Here is a 19,145-nt window from a genome sequence, read left to right as displayed (position 1 = left end):
AACAGTGGACACTATATGTCCCCGGAAAGCTATATTGTGCTCGTATCACGCAGAGCAAGTGTTTCACGGTTTGATAACATAGTTTTTCGTACAGAAAGCGGGAAGGAGGATGTATGTCAGGCGCTTGAAATATATTTCTCACAAAGGAATATTAACAAGGCTACATTTCATACGTCTGATAGGTCGGAAACGCACGTGATCTAACATTATAGGCCGTTTTAAGTGCAGAATGTTGTAGCCTTAGGAGTGCGAGTGTTTATGTTCTCTCATGCCAGTACCTTTCAGGTACCAATCCTAGACTGTAGAACAGTACTTTAGAGTTCATAGCTTGGTTGACGTACGTAAAAATGCATCGAACTCCATCCGTCTGGAGCTCCATCGCATATAAAAAAAATCATTCGTGACTTGTGCTTCTTAACTGTCTGCTATTACATCACAGCACACTGACATCTGTTACTATATATCGATAAGAGGTGCTAAGCTCCTCGACACGGACGCATCTTGAGATGGGGGAGGTCTCTGAAAGCTCCATTCATTCACGAGAGGTGGAGTGTAGCAGTCTTCTTCAGGACGCTTGCAGATTAATTCGCTAACGCTGTTGCGTGGCGGGTTGGTCAATGACAATGTGATGAGGGTCTTTCACTCTCTAATTTTACCCTAAGACAGCGAGAATGCTCTGTGACTCCCATATGCAGAGAGATAGATTGTAAATTAAGCACTATGCTAGAGGTGATAGAAATATGTGGAGCACTGTCTAGTATAGTTTTATGATTTACATGTTCGAGAATTAACACTGAATGGATGCACTGCACAGTCATCTATCCATGATCGCACTGATACCTGAAAAGTGGAGAAGGGGTGGTTTAGCTATAATACTGAAATTGGGGGAATATGCTGTCACATCACTGGCCAGTGTTGAAGTTACTGTAAAACTGTTCGTGCTATCAACTGTGATGCTTATTATTACAGTACATCAATGTTGCCTTTTCCATCCCACCCGTGCACTGGTTACCACATAATGATTGACTGACAATGCTTGTTTGAGTTGGGGGATGAGTTTTGTTTATGGGTGACAACTTCTGGGGTGCATAGCACCGAAACACTGATCGGGTACATGAGTGTGATATGAGGAATCAGTCGAAAGGGAACGCAGAGCTATCAGCTTTTCCGTCAGTGTGAGAGACGAGTGTAAATAGAGACCTCGTGAATCACATTCGGACTGTAGTTTGGAAACCTACATCAACACGGCAAAACTCTTCTAGTTTGCTTATGTTTTCACTGTCTTGCATTTAAAATCAACCTATGAGTGGCGTTTTATGCTATCTGCCCTAAGAATATGATTTACTTTTTGGAAAGTGTAGTTTCCTGTGAAAGGCGGTCAATCAGAACTTCTTAATGTCACTTTAGAACTTAGCACAGGCCTGGAAGTCGAGGCAGGAAAACAAAATGTTTTGCACTGTGCAAAAGCATGTTAGAAAAACAGTCTTTGAAGCAAGACCTGAGGAAGCGTCTAATGTGATTTAGTACTGTCTGTGGGATAAGATCTTTCGCTTAGAGTATAGGTGATCAAACTTTAAAGTGGCCTCTGCAGTGCCTGTATATTTAATAGTATCGTGCCACAGACACGGTAGTAGCAGCAGCAGTTTGAGGTGTCAATTCGGTGAGGGACTGGTTATACCGTTAGGAATGCTTGGAGCGCTGCACACCTCGCTATTCTGGGGAAGTATTGCGAAATCTCTTTCTCCGCGCTGGACCGCACCGCAGCTTTGTGTCATTGCACCAGCATTGGTGCCTATGTGACTTCTAAATTAGACGAGCTTTTATAGTTCAGAACTTTTCTCTGTTTGGGAGGGGGGGGGGGGGGAGGGGGTTATAGAATAACGATGATACCATGTTGGGCTGACTGATTTGAATGGACGTGGATCTTTAGTACTTGTATGTAATTTGAGGATGTACAACATTGTGCGCATTTCTTCCAAATGGTCAAAACACTGTCCTGTTGCATTAACTCAGGTTGTTCTGTTTCTACACTGAACGCAGAAGGTAGTGGGTGTGTCTTTCTCTGACTTCTGCTCAGTTCTGACTTAAATTGGAACGATCACATGCGGAAAGCTGTAGAAATGGGAGCAGCTGCAAGATGCGTAGGGAGTGACTGAATCCACATTGCAATTTTACTGTAGCAGCTAGGTTCAGGAAAGGTGACTCGTTTCAAGATACAGGAGTGCCAGAAATATGATTCACTTGTGGGTATGATATGATAAAGGTATGTGCTTGAATGGAGAGACCTGATTCCACATGATTGACATCATTTCTAGCGGATTGCGTAACACTAGAGATCTGAGAAGCTAGTGTACATTTGTCTTCTTACAACCTCAATTGGCACATCATCTTCTACTACTACTACTGCTGTTGTTTGTGTTTTCTACAACTACTACTACTACTACTACTACTACTACTGTTTGTGTTCCTACTCAATCAGTCGTTGCCTATAACTGAGTGGATATATCGCAGAACCTCTGATAGGGTATCAAGACAGAATGCGCCAGAAGTACTATAGAATTATCTAGCTTGGGTGGTGTGAGGGAGTCACAAATACCGCTTACATACCACATTCCTTAGTCGAATCACTTTCAAAAGGCGATAATTTTATCATGATGCTTGTGTGCACTTTTTTTTAAATGGTTTTAGTGCGCAAAACTGCTACAGTCATTAGCGCTAGGTCTGAGACTTAGGCAAAGGTAAAAAAACAAAAACTGGAAACCAGCAGCAATGGGAGTGAAACTCAAAAAGTGGGGAAACTAAAAACAGAAGGAAAGCTTAAAAAAACACTATAGAAGGTGGGTTGTTTGCCCCCAAAAAGAGCTTCAAATGACTGACGTCATCTCACTGGCACTAATAAACTCGAGAACGCGGTCGGCTGAGCGCGTGTCATCTGCTAAAATGCAAGATATACCAGGCGACAGCTGTAGACGGGCGCATAACAGAGCAAAATAGGGGCACTCAAGTAAAAGGTGTCTCACCCTCCACAGTTGAGAGCAGCTGGGACAGAGTGGGGGAGGAACGGCACTTAAAAGATGTCGATGGCTAATAAGACAGTGCCCTATCCAGAGGGTAGTTAAAATTACCTCCTCCCGACGATGAGTTCGGGAGGAAGAGGTCCAAGCACAGGGGAGAGCTTTCACTTCCCGCAATTTATTATTGGGAAGTGTCAACCAATGTGCGTGTCATAAAAGAGCAACACGATGACATAAAACACTCCGTAGATAGGTGAAGGGAATCATGCAAATAGCAGGCTGAAGAAGAGAGACTGCAGCCTTGGTCGCTATATCGGCCGCCTCATTTCCAGAGATACCAACATGTCCTGTGATCCAGAGGAACGCCACAGAGATGCCCCTCAAGTGGAGTAAGTGGAGGCAATCCTGAATCCGGTGGACCAGAGGGTGGACAGGGTAGAGAGCTTGGAGACTAAGGAGAAAGCTGAGCGAATCTGAGCGAATAACATACTGTATCCGCTGATGGTGACGGATGTATTGGACAGCCTGGAGAACAGCGTCAAGCTCCGCAGTAAAAACCTAACACTGGTCGGGAAGCCGAAATCGATTTGGGGTGTCGCCAACAATATAGGCACTCCCAACACCAAACGATGTTTTTGAGCCATCAGTGTAAATAAATGTGGCATCCTTAACTTGTGCGCATAGAGCAGTAAATGCCCGACAATAAACACGAGAAGGGGTACACTCCTTGGGAAACTGACAAAGGTCACAGAGCAGGCAGGTCCAGGGCCGGAGCCAAGGCAGTGCTGTACGCCAAGTTGTCAAGAAAGTCTTAGGAAAGTGGAAGGAAAGAGAATGTAGCAGTTTGCGGAAGCAGACTCCCAGTGGTAGGAGGGAGGAAGGGCGGCCTGCGTACCCTAAATCCAAGGAGGCGTCGAAAAAAATGTCATGGGCTGGATTAGCAGGCATGGAAGACAGATGGCTAGCATAACGACTCAGAAGGACAGCTCGCCGATTGGACAGCGGAGGTTCAGCAGTCTCAGCATAAAGGCTTTCCACAGGGCTGGTGTAAAAAGCTCCAGACACTAAACGTAATCCACGGTGGTGGACAGAGTCGAGACGCCGAAGAATAGATGGCCGAGCAGAGGAGTAAACTATGCTTCCATAGTCCAATTTCAAGCGCACTAAGGTGCGATAGAGGCAGAGAAGGACCACTCGGTCCGCTCCCCAGGAGGTACCATTCAGGACACGGAAGGTGTTGAGGGATCACAGACAGCGAGCCGAAAGATATGAAACGTGGGAGGACCAGCACAGTTTTCTGTCAAACATAAGACCCAAGAATTTAGCAACATCCGCGAACGGAAGGTTGACAGGGCCTAGATGTAAGGAAGGCAGAAGAAACTCCGTATGATGCCAAAAATTAACACAAACGGTCTTACTGGGAGAAAAGCGGAAGCCGGTTTCGATGCTCCAAGAGTGGAGGCGATCAAGACATCCTTGAAGACGTCGTTCAAGAAAGCTGGTCCGTTGAGAGCTGTAGTAGATCGCAAAATCGTCCACAAAGAGGGAGCCAGAGACATCAGGAAGGATACAATTTATAATTGGATTTATGGCAATGGCAAACAGTACAACACTTAGCACGGAGCCCTGGGGTACCCCGTTTTTTTTGGGAGAAAGTACGGGAGAAAGCAGTGTTCACCCGCACTGTAAATGTGCGCTCTGCCATAAGTTCATGAAGAAAAAGGGGCAGCCGACCTCGAAAGCCCCAAGAGAACAGTGTGCGGAGGATGCCTGTCCTCCAACAGGTATCGTATTCTCTCTCCAGATAAAAAAATATTGCTACTGTTTGGCGTTCCCTAAGAAAATTGTTCAAGATATAAGTGGAGAGAGCAACAAGATGGTCAACTGCAGAACGATGCTTTCGGAAACCGCATTGGGCTGGAGTTAAAAGACTTCGGGACTCCAGCCACCAGGCTAAACAGAATTCACTATACGCTCCAAAACCTTACATACACTACTTGTGAGAGAAATGGGACGATAGCTAGAGGGGAGATGTTTGTCCTTTCCAGGTTTCGGAACAGGAACGACGAGAGCTTCCCGCCATCTCCTGGGAAAAGTACTGTCGGTCCAAATTCGATTATAAAGGCCGGTCCAAATTCGATTATAAAGGCAAAGGAGGTAACACAGACTATGGTATGATAAATGCAGCAACATTTGGATGTGGATAACATCCGGTCCTGGGGCGGAAGAGCGAGAAGAAGAGAGTGCGTGTTGGAGTTCCCGCATGGAGAAACAGTATTACAACTTTCGCGATTTTGAGAGGAGAAAGCAAGAGGTTGCACTTCCGCTGCACGTTTCTTCAGGAGAAAAGCTAGCGGGTAATTTGAAGAGCTCGAAATCTCAGCAAAGTGTTGACCCAATGAGTTAGAAATTGCGACAGGGTCCACTAAGGTATCATGCACGACAGTGAGCACAGAGACCGGGGCGAAACTAGGGGCGCCAGATAACCGTCGAATCCGACTCCAATCTTCCGAGGAGGGAGTGAAGGTGTTAAATGAGCTAATAAGAAGTCCCAGCTTGCCTTCTTGCTATCGCAGATGATGCGACGGCATCGCGCACGTAACTGCTTATAGCGGGTACAGTTGGCCAAAGTAGGATGATGGCAGAAAACGCAAAGAGCATGTCGCCACTCGCGTATTGCATCACGGCATGCCTCGTTCCACCAAGGAACTGGAGGGCGCCGGGGCAAATCGGAGATGCGAGGTATTGAACGTTCCGCAGCTGTAAGAATAATTTCTGTAATATGAGTGACCTCATAGTCGACGCTAGGAAAGTGATGGTCACCGAATGTCAATAGAGACGAAAAAAGTGTCCAATCGGCTTGGGCAAACTTCCAGCGTCTCGGGCGCATATATGGCAGTTGTGTCTGCAATCTGAGGACACATAGAAAGTGGTCACTCGATTCTGCATCAGCAAGTGCGAACCATTCGAAGTGCCGAGCTAGAGGAACAGTACCGACCGAAAGGTCCAAATGAGAGAAATTTGTCGTGGAGGCAGACAAAAATGTAGGGTCCCCAGTGATGAGGCAAACAAGATCCGCTTGGTGGAAGACGTCTATCAATAGTGAGCCGCGCGGACAAGGACGTGGAGATCCCCAAAGCGGGTGGTGGGCATTGAAGTCCCCAACCAGCAAATAGGGAGGCGGAAGCTGACCAAGAAGATGAAGGAGATCAGCTCTTGCCATTGGTGTGGACGATGGAATGTATACAGTACAAAGAGAGAAGGTGTATCCACAAAGAGAAAGACGAACAGCGACAGCTTGGAAGGGACTGTTTAAGGGGATTGGGTGATAATGGAGAGTATCATGGAGAAGAATCATGAGTCCTCAATGTGCTGGAGTGCCTTCAGAGGGGAGATCAAATTGGACTGACTGAAAATGGGGGAAAATAAAGCGATCATGGGGACGCAGCTTTGTTTACTGAAGACAGAAGATGACCGGCGAGTAGGATCATAAGAGGATCGACAATTCATCCCGATTGGCTCGAATGCCGTGGATATTCCAATGGATAATGGACATAGGGTGGACAGAAAAGGGAAGAATGTGACCAAGGTTGCCCTCAACTCAATGACTGCTCAGAGCCGGCGACCGACAGCGTGGAACAGCATTCAGCCGAAGGCAGAAAATCCTGATCCATAGGTTGTTCGGGAGCAGCTCCTGCCACCAGCAATTGGCCGGTTGATCGGCTGCCAGCAGTGCACCTTGGTGACACAGAAGATGGCCGAGGGCGGTTACCGCCAGGTGGTGCTGTAGATGAGACACGCCATGGCGGAGAAGGAGAGGAACTGGGTTTCTTATTAGCCTTCTTGGAAACAGGACGTTGAGATGAAGGAGGAATCGATGGTTGTGAAGTCGGGGTATGTAAAAAATCTTCACGAGTAGGCTCTTTTTTGGAAGTCTGGGTGTCTGATTTTGGGGCTCGGGATTTAGCAGAACCCGATGAAGGGTGAGCCATAGAGTGAGCACGGGAGAGTGGGGAGGTTGAACGGGCGATCTTTGCGCTGGCCGATCTGACGACCGTGGCACTAAAGGTGAGATCACAAGTCTGCATGTCTGCCTCCTTTGTTGACCGAGGAGAGGCAAGGACAGTGCTGTATTTACCTGCGGGAGGCACAGTGGGCTTTCGACTGGCGAATAACTTTTGAGCAGCAAAGGTCGACACGTTTTCCTTCACTCTGATTTCCTGAATGAGCCATTCGTCTTTAAAAATGGGGCAATCTCTAGAGGAAGCAGTGTGGTCACCCATACAGTTGATGCAACAAGGGGATGGAGGTGGACAAGCGCCCTCACGGGCATCCTTGCCACATCTAACACATTTGGCCGGATTGGAACATGACTGGCTGGTATGATTGAACCGTTGACACCGACAGCAACGCGTAGGGTTTGGGATGTAAGGGCAAACGGAAATTATCTCACAGCCCGCTTTTATGTTTGATGGAAGTTGAACTCTGTCAAATGTCAAGAAGACAGTACGGGTTGGAACGATGTTCTTGTCAACCCTTTTCATGACTCGACGAACAGCTGTTACGCCCTGATCAGACAGGTAGTGCTGAATTTCCTCGTCAGACAATCCGTCGACGGAGTGTGTATAAACGACCCCACATGATGAATTTAAAGTGTGGTGCGCCTCCACCCAGACAGGGAAGGTGTGTAGCAGTGAAGTACACAGAAATTTTTGTGCCTGGAGGGCACTGACTGTTTCTAACAACAAGGTGCCATTTCGTAATCGGGAACAAGACTTTACAGGACCTGCAATTGCGTCAACACCTTTCTGAATAATGAAAGGGTTGACTGTGGAGAAGTCTTGACCTTCGTCCGACCGAGGAACTGTGGCAACGATGGAAGAATTGTCTGTGGCTGAGACTCATTTAACTTTTGCTTGTGAGCCGACATAGTAGATGATGAGGAAACCATTGCGGAAGTATCCCCCATGATTACCGGCGTCTCCGATGGTGCGCTCTTTCCTTGTGAGGGCCCTCTCTGAGGGCACTCCCGCCTTAGGTGATTGTCCACACCTAAGGTCACAACTCCCAAGAAACGGACGGAGGGACCAATCGGCACTTTCGGAAGGTATCAGCTCGGGTAATCAAGTCTACCTGGGGCGGGGAATTAAGCGTTATCCCATCACCAACTACGCGTGGGAAGGTGTGGGTTGGCCTTCAGACACGCACAGGGAGGAAAAAAGAGAAAGGGAGGAACAGAGAAAAGGAAAGGAAAGAAGAGAGGTCTGAAACGCCGCAGCGGAGAAAAAGGTAAAGAGAAGAGGTAAGGAAAAGAGAACGACAAAGACTTGCCAGCAGAGAAAGCGAAGAAGAGAGACTGTGTTACAGTTTCAAGTGTCCGTCTCCGGACGTAGGCACTAAACATACTCCCAGAGGGGGAGAAAGGGAAGGGAAGAGGTGGAGGTGAGGGGGGCAGGGGTGGGGGTGGGGAAAGATGGGGGATGGGGAAGGATGTGGAAAAGGATTGTATGCAGCCCGGAAAGGATGGAGGGCCACACTAGCACAGGGTCCCGTGCTCGCTAAGCACGTATCCACAAAAGAGTTGTGGACCCCCTGGGGGGTTGTGTGCACTTGTAGAATCAAGATCGCTTGTGACAGTAACATGCAGTAGTTGTTTCGATCGGTTTTTTTTTCTTTAACATCTGCCCAATTAAGTCTCTCTTCCTAAAAGACAGTGGTGTATATATTGCATTGTAAAGTTACTACGGTTTATGTTATGGCATGAGTAGAGAGGATGACCGTGTGTCCTATCATAAGAGTGTTTCTGTACTTGAGGATATGTACGGTAGTTTGTATAATTTAATTGTCAGTGCAATACAGCGATCTGTGTAAAATAACCGCTGAAAGTCTCATCTTCAGAAGGAAAAAGAAAAGGCGGACAGTGCTTCGATATAGGCGGTATCAGTAATTCGGTGCATAAATTCGATAAGAGCCAATGATAATGCTAATTCATTCACATCCCTTGTGCTGGGATATAGGAGCCTCTACATAGCATTGAGGATGTTTGCATGTTGAGAGCAGGAAGGGTATCACGTTAGATGCGCTGGGCCGAGTGAATTGGATGTTGTTTTCATAAACAGGTTCTATTAGGGCAAGAATTTCCGTGCATAGAACTGAGACATCATGAAAGCGAGTGTTAACTGGGACAGTATACAATTCCCGAGAGCCCGACTTTGCTCTCTTTTTTTTTTTCTCACTCTCTCATTGTTAAAAATAACAATGAGAACATTTTAGATGGCGAGACATCATGCAGATGTTTCGCGGAGAGGTGAGAGCCATGCTGGGTAGTTAAGTACGCTTAAACGGGTGTGTCATGTCTCACTAGGACCAATGCGCCCTGTGCTATTCTGTCAGCGGCGGTAAAGACATCTGCTGCTCAGAGTTGTCTCGTGTGAGCGATGTTGGAATTCTGTGATGTCAGTATAAGCATGACTGTATACATGTAAATAGAGGCGACTTTCAACCCCCTTTTGGTGGCGGCTTGCAGCTGTGCATGCCCCTTTGAGCGTCTGCGCTCCTGCGCTTTCACGTCACCCATGGTGTCTAGGTGAATACGTATTTAGATAGGAATTTCTCAGGTGCCAAGAATGAATAAGATGTCACCGTCTCATGCTTGCAGGTTCCGGGCGGGGGCCTGTGCGTGGTTTGACAGCTGATGGCCACATCACTTTGCACTCTAGTTGGCAGGGTGTTGGGGCTTGGTGGTGCTTGCGCACGTTGATTGCACTATTTTGCGAGCAGGCCTGTAGGCTGTGCCATGCGCTATTTGGACAGTTTACGAGTACTGAGCATGTCTACACATCACCGTGCTGCATCATTTAGGAGTAGTTTGCAGGTCTGTACTGAAATTATTTCGGAAAATTAGGAGTTGATTGCGTGTCTGGAGAGCGTTATTTAGTAGTAGTTTACAGGTGTGTGGGCTGTGTGAGATGGCCCCAAGCATGTCAGAGCGTGTATTTTGTGTCAGTGTGATAAATATACTGCATCCCTAAATAAAGTGTTTCAAAATAAATAGAGTGCAGTCATTCCTTACTCTGTATAGCAACCCAGAGCAGGCCGAGTCATTTTCGCGCCATTTTCCCCCTCCAGACCACCATCTTGAGTTATGTCACATGAGGGAAGACAGCACCATCTGGTGGTAGTGCTTTGCACTAGGTCAGTTGCAATCTAGATCTCATGGTGGAGAAACTGCCTGCAAAATTAAGACTTGGGTTCCGAGTTGTTTTCCCACCATTTCCCCCGACCATCTTCGGTTATTTCACGAAACGGACAACAGCACCCTCTGCCGGAGGTACTGAGTACTAGGCCTTGTGGTGAACACATTGTATGCCGCCACCTTGAATAACGGTACTTGCGTCATCAGCTGACATCACAGTAGCGCCCTCTGGCGGCGACAATATGAACTAAGTCAGTTGGGCTCTGGACCTCGTGGTGAACACACTGGGTGCTGCCATCTTGGATTACGGTACTTGTGCCATCATCTGAAGTCATGAGAGCGCCCTCTGCTGGTGGCGATGTGTGCTACGCCAGTTGGGCTCTGGACTCAGTGGCGAACACACCTGCATCGAATTGTTTAACTAATAAAGACAAGTCCTTTTCTCCCACGAATCCATAGGAGGAGGTGGCGGTCAGGCAACTGAGGTTAGTACAAGTGTGCTTTCTTCTACGATTTTCTTAGCTTAGTAGAGATACGTGAATTGATCTTTGTTTACCACCAAAATTCAAACTTGGAGCCAGTTCGTAGGAGGAGGTGGCAGTCGGATGACAAGTTAGTGGAGGTAGGTCAAGTGATCTATCTTCTCATGTTTTTGTTCACTTAGTACAGATAACCAGGGTATGGTGCATTATCCTCTTGGAATTTGAACTTGGTGCCAGTTCGTAGGAGGAGGTGGTGGTCGGGTGACAAGTTAGTGGAGGTAGGCCAAGTGACCTATCTACCCTCGATTTTCTTTGCTTAGTAGAGATAACCGGGGTGTGGTGCATTATCCTCTTGGAATTTGAACTTCCCGCCTTTTTTTCTGGACAAGGGGGGTGTGGCACTTTCCTGCCAAAGTTCAAACTTCCCACCATCTTGGATAACCGTACTTGCGTCATTAGCTGACGTCATGGCTGCCATCTTGGATGACATCATCGCCACCATCTTCGATAACGGTACTTGGCAATGAAACCCTGTAGTCCCAGTACTAACATACACAGAGAAGGGCAGCATGAAGATCACAGGTTTGTTCGCCCCATGTCACAGAGATGCTGAAGAAACTGAACTAGCGCGCTCTAGAAGGTAAGACGTGAAGTACCTGAGAAAGCCTACTTATGAAGTTTCAAGAATCAGCTGTAATGAATATTATAGGAATGTATTGCAACTCCCTACATATTGTTCACACTTGGATTGTGTTACAGCACACACACAGGCATTTAAACAATCATTCATACCAGTATCAACAGCAATTGAAATATTTATACCAAATAAATTAACACATGGGCAGAGCTGATCCCCATTGGTACACAAAACAGGTCAGAACACTGTTGCAGAAACAATAAAGAAAGCATGCCAAATTTAAATGAATGCAAAATCTCAAAGATTGGCAATCTTATACTGAAGCTCAAAATTTAGCACAGACATCAATGCAAGATGCATATAATAGTTTCCACAATTAAACTTTGTCTCGAAACCTGGCAGAAATCCAAGGAGATTCTGGCCGTATGTAAAGGGTTCTAGGGGCAAGACACAGTCAATACCTTCTCTGCATGATAGCAATGGAAACGCTATCGACAACAGTGCTGCGAAAGCAGAGTTACTAAACACAGCATTTCGAAATTCCTTCACCAAAGAAGATGAAGTAAATATTCCAGAATTCGAATCAAGAACAGCTGCCAACATGAATAACAGTAGATATCGTCAGAGTAGTGAAGCAACTTAAGTCACTTAAGAAAAGCAAGTCTTCTGGTGCAGACTGTATACCAATTAGGTTTCTTTCAGAGCATGCTGATGCAATCGCTCCATACTTAACAATAACATACAACCATTCACTCGACAAAAGATCAGTACCCAAAGACTGGAAAGTTGCACAGGTTACATCAATATTCGAGAAAGGCAGTAGGAATAAGCTGCTAAATTACAGGCCCGTATCATTAATTTTAGAACATATATTGTGTTATAACATTATGAATTAACTCAAAAAGAACTGTCTATGACACACAGTCAAGTGCTACTGACAAGGGATTTCAAATTGATTCCGTATTTCTAGATTCCCTAAAGACTTATGACACTGTACCACACACGCAGCTTGTAGTGAAATTGCTCGCTTATGGAATATCGTATCAGTTATGAGATTGGATTCTTGCTTTCCTGTCAGAGAGCTCATAGTTCGTAGCAACTGATGGAACGTCACCGAGTACACAGAAGTGATTTCTGGCATTCCCCAAGATAGTGCTATAGGCCATCTGCTGTTCCTCATCTATATAAATGATTTAGGAGACAATCTGAGCAGCCGTCTAAGGTTGTTTGCAGATGATGCTGTTCTTTATCATCTAGTAAAGTCATCAGAAGATCAAGACAAATTGCAAAACAAATTAGAAAAGCTATCTGCATTGCACAAAAATTGCCAATTGACTGTAAATAATGAAGAAGGTGAGGTCATCCACATCAGTGCTAAAAGGAATCAGTTAAACATCAGCTACATGATAAATCAGCCAAATCTAAATGCCGTAAATTCAACTAAATACCTAGGAATTACAATTACAAACAATTTAAATTGGAAAGAATGCATAGAAAATGTTGTGAGGAAGACAAACCACAGACTGACTTTTAATGGCTGAATACTTAGAAAATATAACAGATGTACTAAAGAGACTGCCTACACTCTACTTGTCTATTCTCTTTTGGAGTACTGCTGTGTGGTCTGGGATCCTTACCTGATAGGATTAACATAGTATATCAAGAAAGTTCAAAGAAAAGCAGCACATTTTGTATTATCGCGAAATAGGGGAGAGAGTGTCACTGACATGATGCAGGATTTTGGGTGGAAACCATTAAAACGGAAGCATTTTTCATTGCGGCAGAATCTTGTCATGAAATTTCAATCACCAACTTTCTCCTCCAAATATGGAAATATTTTGTTGACATTGACCTATGTGGGGAGAAACAATCATCATAATAAAATAAGGGAAATCAGAGCTGGCACAGAAAGATATAGGTGTTCATTTTTTTGTGCACTGCTTGAGATTGGAATAATAGAGAATTATTGTGTATGTGGTTCGATGAACCCTCTGCCAGACACTTAAGTGTGATTTGAAGAGTATACATATAGATGTAGATTCTTCCAGTGCTCCATATGTGAATGGAATGGGAAGAAAGCCCAGTAACTGGAACAATAGGAGATACCCTCTGCCATGCACTTCAAAGTGGTTTATGAATATAAATATAGACGTTACTGGTAGGCTTATTATGTTATGTATCGAGTGGCAGTTGTGGACTGTTGCCTTCTGAAAGTAAACATTTGCCAGCCATTCAGACACACCATAATTTTACAATTCGTATCAAATCATGAAACACAAACTCTTAATGTAGTATGAACATCTAGATCTGTGTACATACTTTGCAAAGAATATATGGAGTGTTCAAAAAGTCTCTCTGCAGTGCTGTATGATTGTTAACCGCGTGTGCCGTATGCTGCAGTGGATATACCAAAAATGAAACTCAGTGAAATATAAGTTATTAATTTATTGAATATTCATTTCTACTTACAGATTTTCACATTAAATGTTGAAAATGTCCCCCCTGTTGTTGAATACACAATTCAATTCTTCTAATCATGTTTCCAAACACAAGCTGTAACATTTCTTCTGTAACAGAAGCAGTGAAAGTGGATATTGCAGTTTTCAATTAATCGATGGATTTTGAACGGTTTTTATAGACAGTTAATTTCACTGCACCCCAGAAGAAAAAGGCAGGTGGTGTTAGGTCAGGCAATCATGGAGGCCAAAGTCCCTGTGAAATTATGGGATCACAAAAAACATCAGCAAGCAGTGGCATTGAAATGTGAGCTGTATGTGCGCTTGCACCATCTTGCAGACAATAATCATTCATTATTTCATGTAACACAAGTTCTCCTATGAATGGGTACAGAATATCACTGCAGTATTGTTGTGCATTTATTGTTTCATTGAAAAATATGGGACCCACAATTCGACATCTAGAAATTGCAATCCAAACTCCTGTTTTCACAGAATGAAGTGGTCCCTCACGAATACACAATGGATTTACAGTACTCCACATTCGAGAATTTTTCGAGTTCATGTACCCGGATAAACGAAACTACTACTCATCAGTGGAAAAATGTTTCATTAAGAATATCCCTTCCATTTTGTTGAATGAAATTTCTGAACCATTGACAATAATGCAGTCCCTTGCCATGATCAGTATTTTTCAGTTCTTGCACGGCTGTCACATTTTATGGGAAAAGTTTTAATTTTTTCCTTACAGCTGTGTGGGCCGTTCCGACACTAACATCAATTTCCTGGGTCAGTTTCCTTACTGACTTGTTTGGATTCGTGGACATTTTATCGAAAATATTGAGTAGTTTATCCTCAGACAAAACGATAGGACGACCACTTCTTGGTGCATCTGTCACTGAACCCGTAATTTGAAATTTGTTAATCAAATCTCGCACAGTATCGCGATGTGGGAGTGTTGTTTCCGGGAAAACTGGATTAAATGTTTGATGAACTGAAACTGTGTATTTACCTCCAGCTTTGAACACTTGTTCAACTAAAAACGCATGTTCTTTGATAGTTAGCATTTTAACAGTGACAAAAACAAAACAAACTAACAAAGGAACTAAACTTAAATATTCACGTCAACATGTAATGACACACACCAACGATGCTACTGATGCAGGCAGAGATAAACGAAACAGTGGAATGTTGAGAGAGTCCACTTGAAGGGAAGTAACCCAGGCAGGCAAACAATCATATAGCACGCGCAGCTAACAATCATATGGCACTGCGGAGAAACTTTTTGAACACCACATACAACAGTGCATGGTGGAGGGACCTTGTAGCACTGTTAGTCATTCCCTTTCCTCTTCCACTTGCAAATGGGGCAAGGGAAAAATGACCAGCCATATGCCTCCATATGAGTTCGAGTCTCAGTCTGGCACACAGTTTTAATCTGCCAGGAAGTTTCATTTCCGTAATACTTGTGTGCTGAAATTGATCCTCTTATTTTGTCTCTGTGATCCTTGTGGGATATTTATGTTGGTGGCAGTATAACTGTTCTGCAGTCAGTTGCAAATGCCGGCTCTCTAAATAGTGTTTCTTGAAAGAATGTCATGTTCCCTCCAGGGATTCCCATTTGAGTTTACAGAGCATTTCCGTACTGATATTTTCATTCTGCAGCAAAGTGTGTGCTGATATGAAACTTCCTGGCAGATTGAAAGCGTGTACCAGACCGAGACTTGAACTCAGGACTTTTGCCTTTCGCGGCAAATGCTCTACCATCTGATCAACCCAAGCACGACTCACACCCCATCCTCACAGCTTTACTTCTGCCAGTATCTCGTCTCCTACCTTCCAAACTTCACAGAAGCTCTCCTGCGAACCTTGCAGAACTAGCACTCCTGGAAGAAAGGATATTGCGGAGACATATGTATCCTTTCTTCCAGGAGTGCTAGTTCTGCAAGGTTTGCAGGAGAGCTTCTGTGAAGTTTGGAAGGTAGGAGATGAGATACTGGCAGAAGTAAAGCTGTGAGGACAAGGTGTGAGTTGTGCTTGGGTAGCTCAGATGGTAGAGCACTTGCCTGCGAAAGGCAAAGTTCCCGAGTTTGAGTCTCAGTCTGGCACACAGTTTTAATCTGCCAGGAAGTTTCATTTCTGTAATACTTGTGTGCTGAAATCGATCCTACCAGTACCAAACCTATTCTCATATCTCTGAATGCCTTTCATGACTTCCTTTAATCCAACCTGATGGGAAGCCCAAACATGGAGCAGTACTCAAGAATGGGTTATGGATTGGACTGTTTTGGGGGGGAGGGGACTAGACAGTGAAGTCATCGGTCTCATCAAATTAAGGAAGGGCGGGGAAGGAAGTCGGCCGTGCCCTTTCAAAGGAACCATCCCGGCATTTGCCTGGAGCGATTTAGGGAAATCACGGAAAACCTAAATCAGGATGGCCGGACATGGGATTGAACCGTCATCCTCCCGAATGCGAGTCCAGTGTAGAATGGGTTATGCAAAGATTTTATACACATTCTCCTTTATAGATGAGCTTCACTTTCCTAAAATTCTCCCAATATATCAATCACCTTCCCTGTTACTGTCCTTTGTGCTTGTTCCATCTCATATAGCTTTGAAACATTTCTCCTAGATATTTAATCGATGTGACCATGCGAAGCATCACACCACTAATTTTATATTAAAACATTAGAGAATTGTTTTTCCTACTCATCTGTAACAACTAACACTGTTCTCCATTCATCACACGAAATAGAATTTCTGTCTAAGTCATGCTGCAGCCTCCTAAAGTTATGCAATGATGATGCTGTACTGAACAGGTAAGTGTCATCAGGAAATAGTTGCCCACCACAACCCATCTGTCATATTGTTTATAGAGAACAACAACAGTCCTGCTACACTTCCCTAGGGTACTTGCCATCCAGGGCAACATACTGGGTTGTATTAATTAAGAAGTCTTCGAACCATTCACATATCTGAGAACCTATACCATATGCTCAGACCTTCGTTAACATCCTGCAGTGTCAAATGCTTTCCGGAAATCTACAGATATGAACTACCAGCTGACAGAAGCTTTTCTGTCTAAAGGAAGTTCACGAGGATTGGAACTTTAATAGTGGTAACTATTTATTTACAGCTTTTACAAAATAGATACATGTTCAAAGTTTTACTGACCTTCAAAGTAGTCACCAGCATTGTGTAGAACCCGTTGCCAGCAATGTGGAAGTCTTAGGATACTCTTAGCAGTGCCAGTTGTGTTGACAGAACGAGCAGTGCTGTCTGTGGCCCAAAAAATTTGTAGCAGTTCTGAAGCGAATGCCGAGAAGTGTTTCCCTCAGTTTAGAAATCGAGCTGAACTCACGAGGGCTTAAGTCAGGGGAGTGCAGTAGGCGGTATGGCACTTAGCAGCCCCATCAGTCAAACAAATCAGTAACAGCTTGCACTGTACGTGCATGAGCATTGTCCTGCAAAACAATGGTCAGGTCCTGCAGAAAGTGTCATCACTTCCGTCTCTAAGCAGGTTATAGGTTGTGTTCCAAAACTGAACAGCATAGAGACAGAAGTGATGACACTTTCTGCAGGACCTGAAAATCATTTTGCAAGACAATGTTCAAGCATGTCCAGTGCAAGCTGTTACTGATTTGCTTGACTGTTGGGGCTGCTAAGTGCTATACCACCTATTGCACTCCCCTGACTTAAGCCCTCGTGAGTTCAACTCGATTTCTAAACTGAAGGAAACACTTTATGGTATTCGCTTCAGAACTGCTACAAATTCGTCGAGCAATAGACTGCACCACTCCAACTGTCAACACAACTAACACTGCTAAGAGTATCCTACGACTTCCACATCGCTGGCAACAGGATATACACTATGCTGGTGACTACTTTGAAGGTCAGTAAAACTTTGAAACACGTATCTATTTTGTACGAGCTGTAAATAAATAGTTGCCACTATTAAAGTTCCAACCCTTGTATTATTTTCTAATTTGGAATATTCTCAAGAATTATGCAGTAAACTGACAGCAAGGATACTTACTTGCCTGTAATTCTGCAGGTCCATTCACATTTGCCCTTCATATGCACTAGATTCACCTGCACTTTTTTCTAGTTGCTTGGAACTTTGTGCTGGGTGTAAGACTTGTGATAAATGCAAACTAAGTAAGGAGCCAATGGTGAAGAGTACTCTGTAAAACCAAATTGGGATTCTGTCCAGACCTGGTGACTTACTTGTTTTTGACTCCTTCAGCTGCTTCTCAACTTCAGGGATACCTTTTTCTATGCCTTCCCCTCCATAATGGAGTCTGTGCAATGGTCAAACGATGGAACGTCTGTACGATTCTCCTGTGACGATGATTATTTAAATGTGAAATTTAAAATGCCAGCTTTTTTCCTGCTGTCTTCTACTGCCACACCGGACTGGTCAACAAGTGACCGAACAGAAGCCTTTGTTCGATCCACTTAGTGAATTTATGTAGCATCAGAATTTTCTCAGCAAGATCTTTTGTCATAACTTTTGCTGCTGTTGTTGATTCAACATTAACTTTGACAGTGGTTGCTGGGACTTCCAACATCGCGAATCTACATGTACTGTTTCTCATGGCCGAATGAGTCATTATGCAAAGCAGCTCAAATGATATCTATATAATTTGAGAGGAAGCCTGTGAATTAAGTTCACTGGAAGCACAGCTTATGGAGGGAAGGGGCAGGGGGCAGCTACACTTTAAAACAGTTACATTAAGGAAATTTATATGTTAAAACGGACTGTCAGCACTCTTAGTCATTGTGCCTGCATACGTGTAACTGTACTATAACTTAATAGAGTCTTAAATATTATGGCATACAAGGAAAAATGAATAATCTATAGCAACCTGGAAGCAGTGATTTTTTTTAACTGAAAGAGGCACTACTGTCTTCACATCAAGATTCCAAGCCTACTAAACTGCATTAATATCACAAAATATAATACTAATATCGAGGTTACCACAACTACTTTGGAAAAATGAACAGAAGTTAAGAGCTCAAAATTAATATTTTTAGATAGGAAATCAAAGGCTAAACATGTGTAGTTCAAAGTGCAACACAACTAAAAATGTTCTCTGTAAAAGCTGAGGGTTCTAGAATTTCCTTACCACAAGTTTCATTCAATGGTTCATTCCACCGCAAAGAAAAGTCTTTCTAAAATGTGAAACACAAAGAAAATGTTACCAATAAGAGTGAGTGTTAACACCAGCAGCAGAGTAATATGGACATTCAAAGTTGCTGATGCGGATGTCGTTATAGTTAAGTATACACCATACACTACTATTTGAAATCTATATGACTAGAGTAATTTGAAGGGTATCTATTGCTGGAAATTCTTTC

The 19,145-nt window shown here is 44.1% G+C and overlaps 1 protein-coding gene across 1 annotated transcript in view; it reads right to left on the bottom strand.

Moving 5' to 3' along the window:
- The window catches only part of LOC124554920 (tyrosine-protein phosphatase 69D), a 407,323-nt gene that overhangs the window by 339,367 nt on the left and 48,811 nt on the right, over positions 1–19,145 (bottom strand). The gene's annotated exons all lie outside the window — the stretch shown is intronic.

The sequence above is a fragment of the Schistocerca americana genome, chromosome X, assembly GCF_021461395.2.
Source record: "Schistocerca americana isolate TAMUIC-IGC-003095 chromosome X, iqSchAmer2.1, whole genome shotgun sequence".
Taxonomy (NCBI): domain Eukaryota; kingdom Metazoa; phylum Arthropoda; class Insecta; order Orthoptera; family Acrididae; genus Schistocerca; species Schistocerca americana.
The sequence above is the reverse complement of the archived record's forward strand: the minus strand, read 5'-3'. Positions and strand labels throughout refer to the sequence as shown.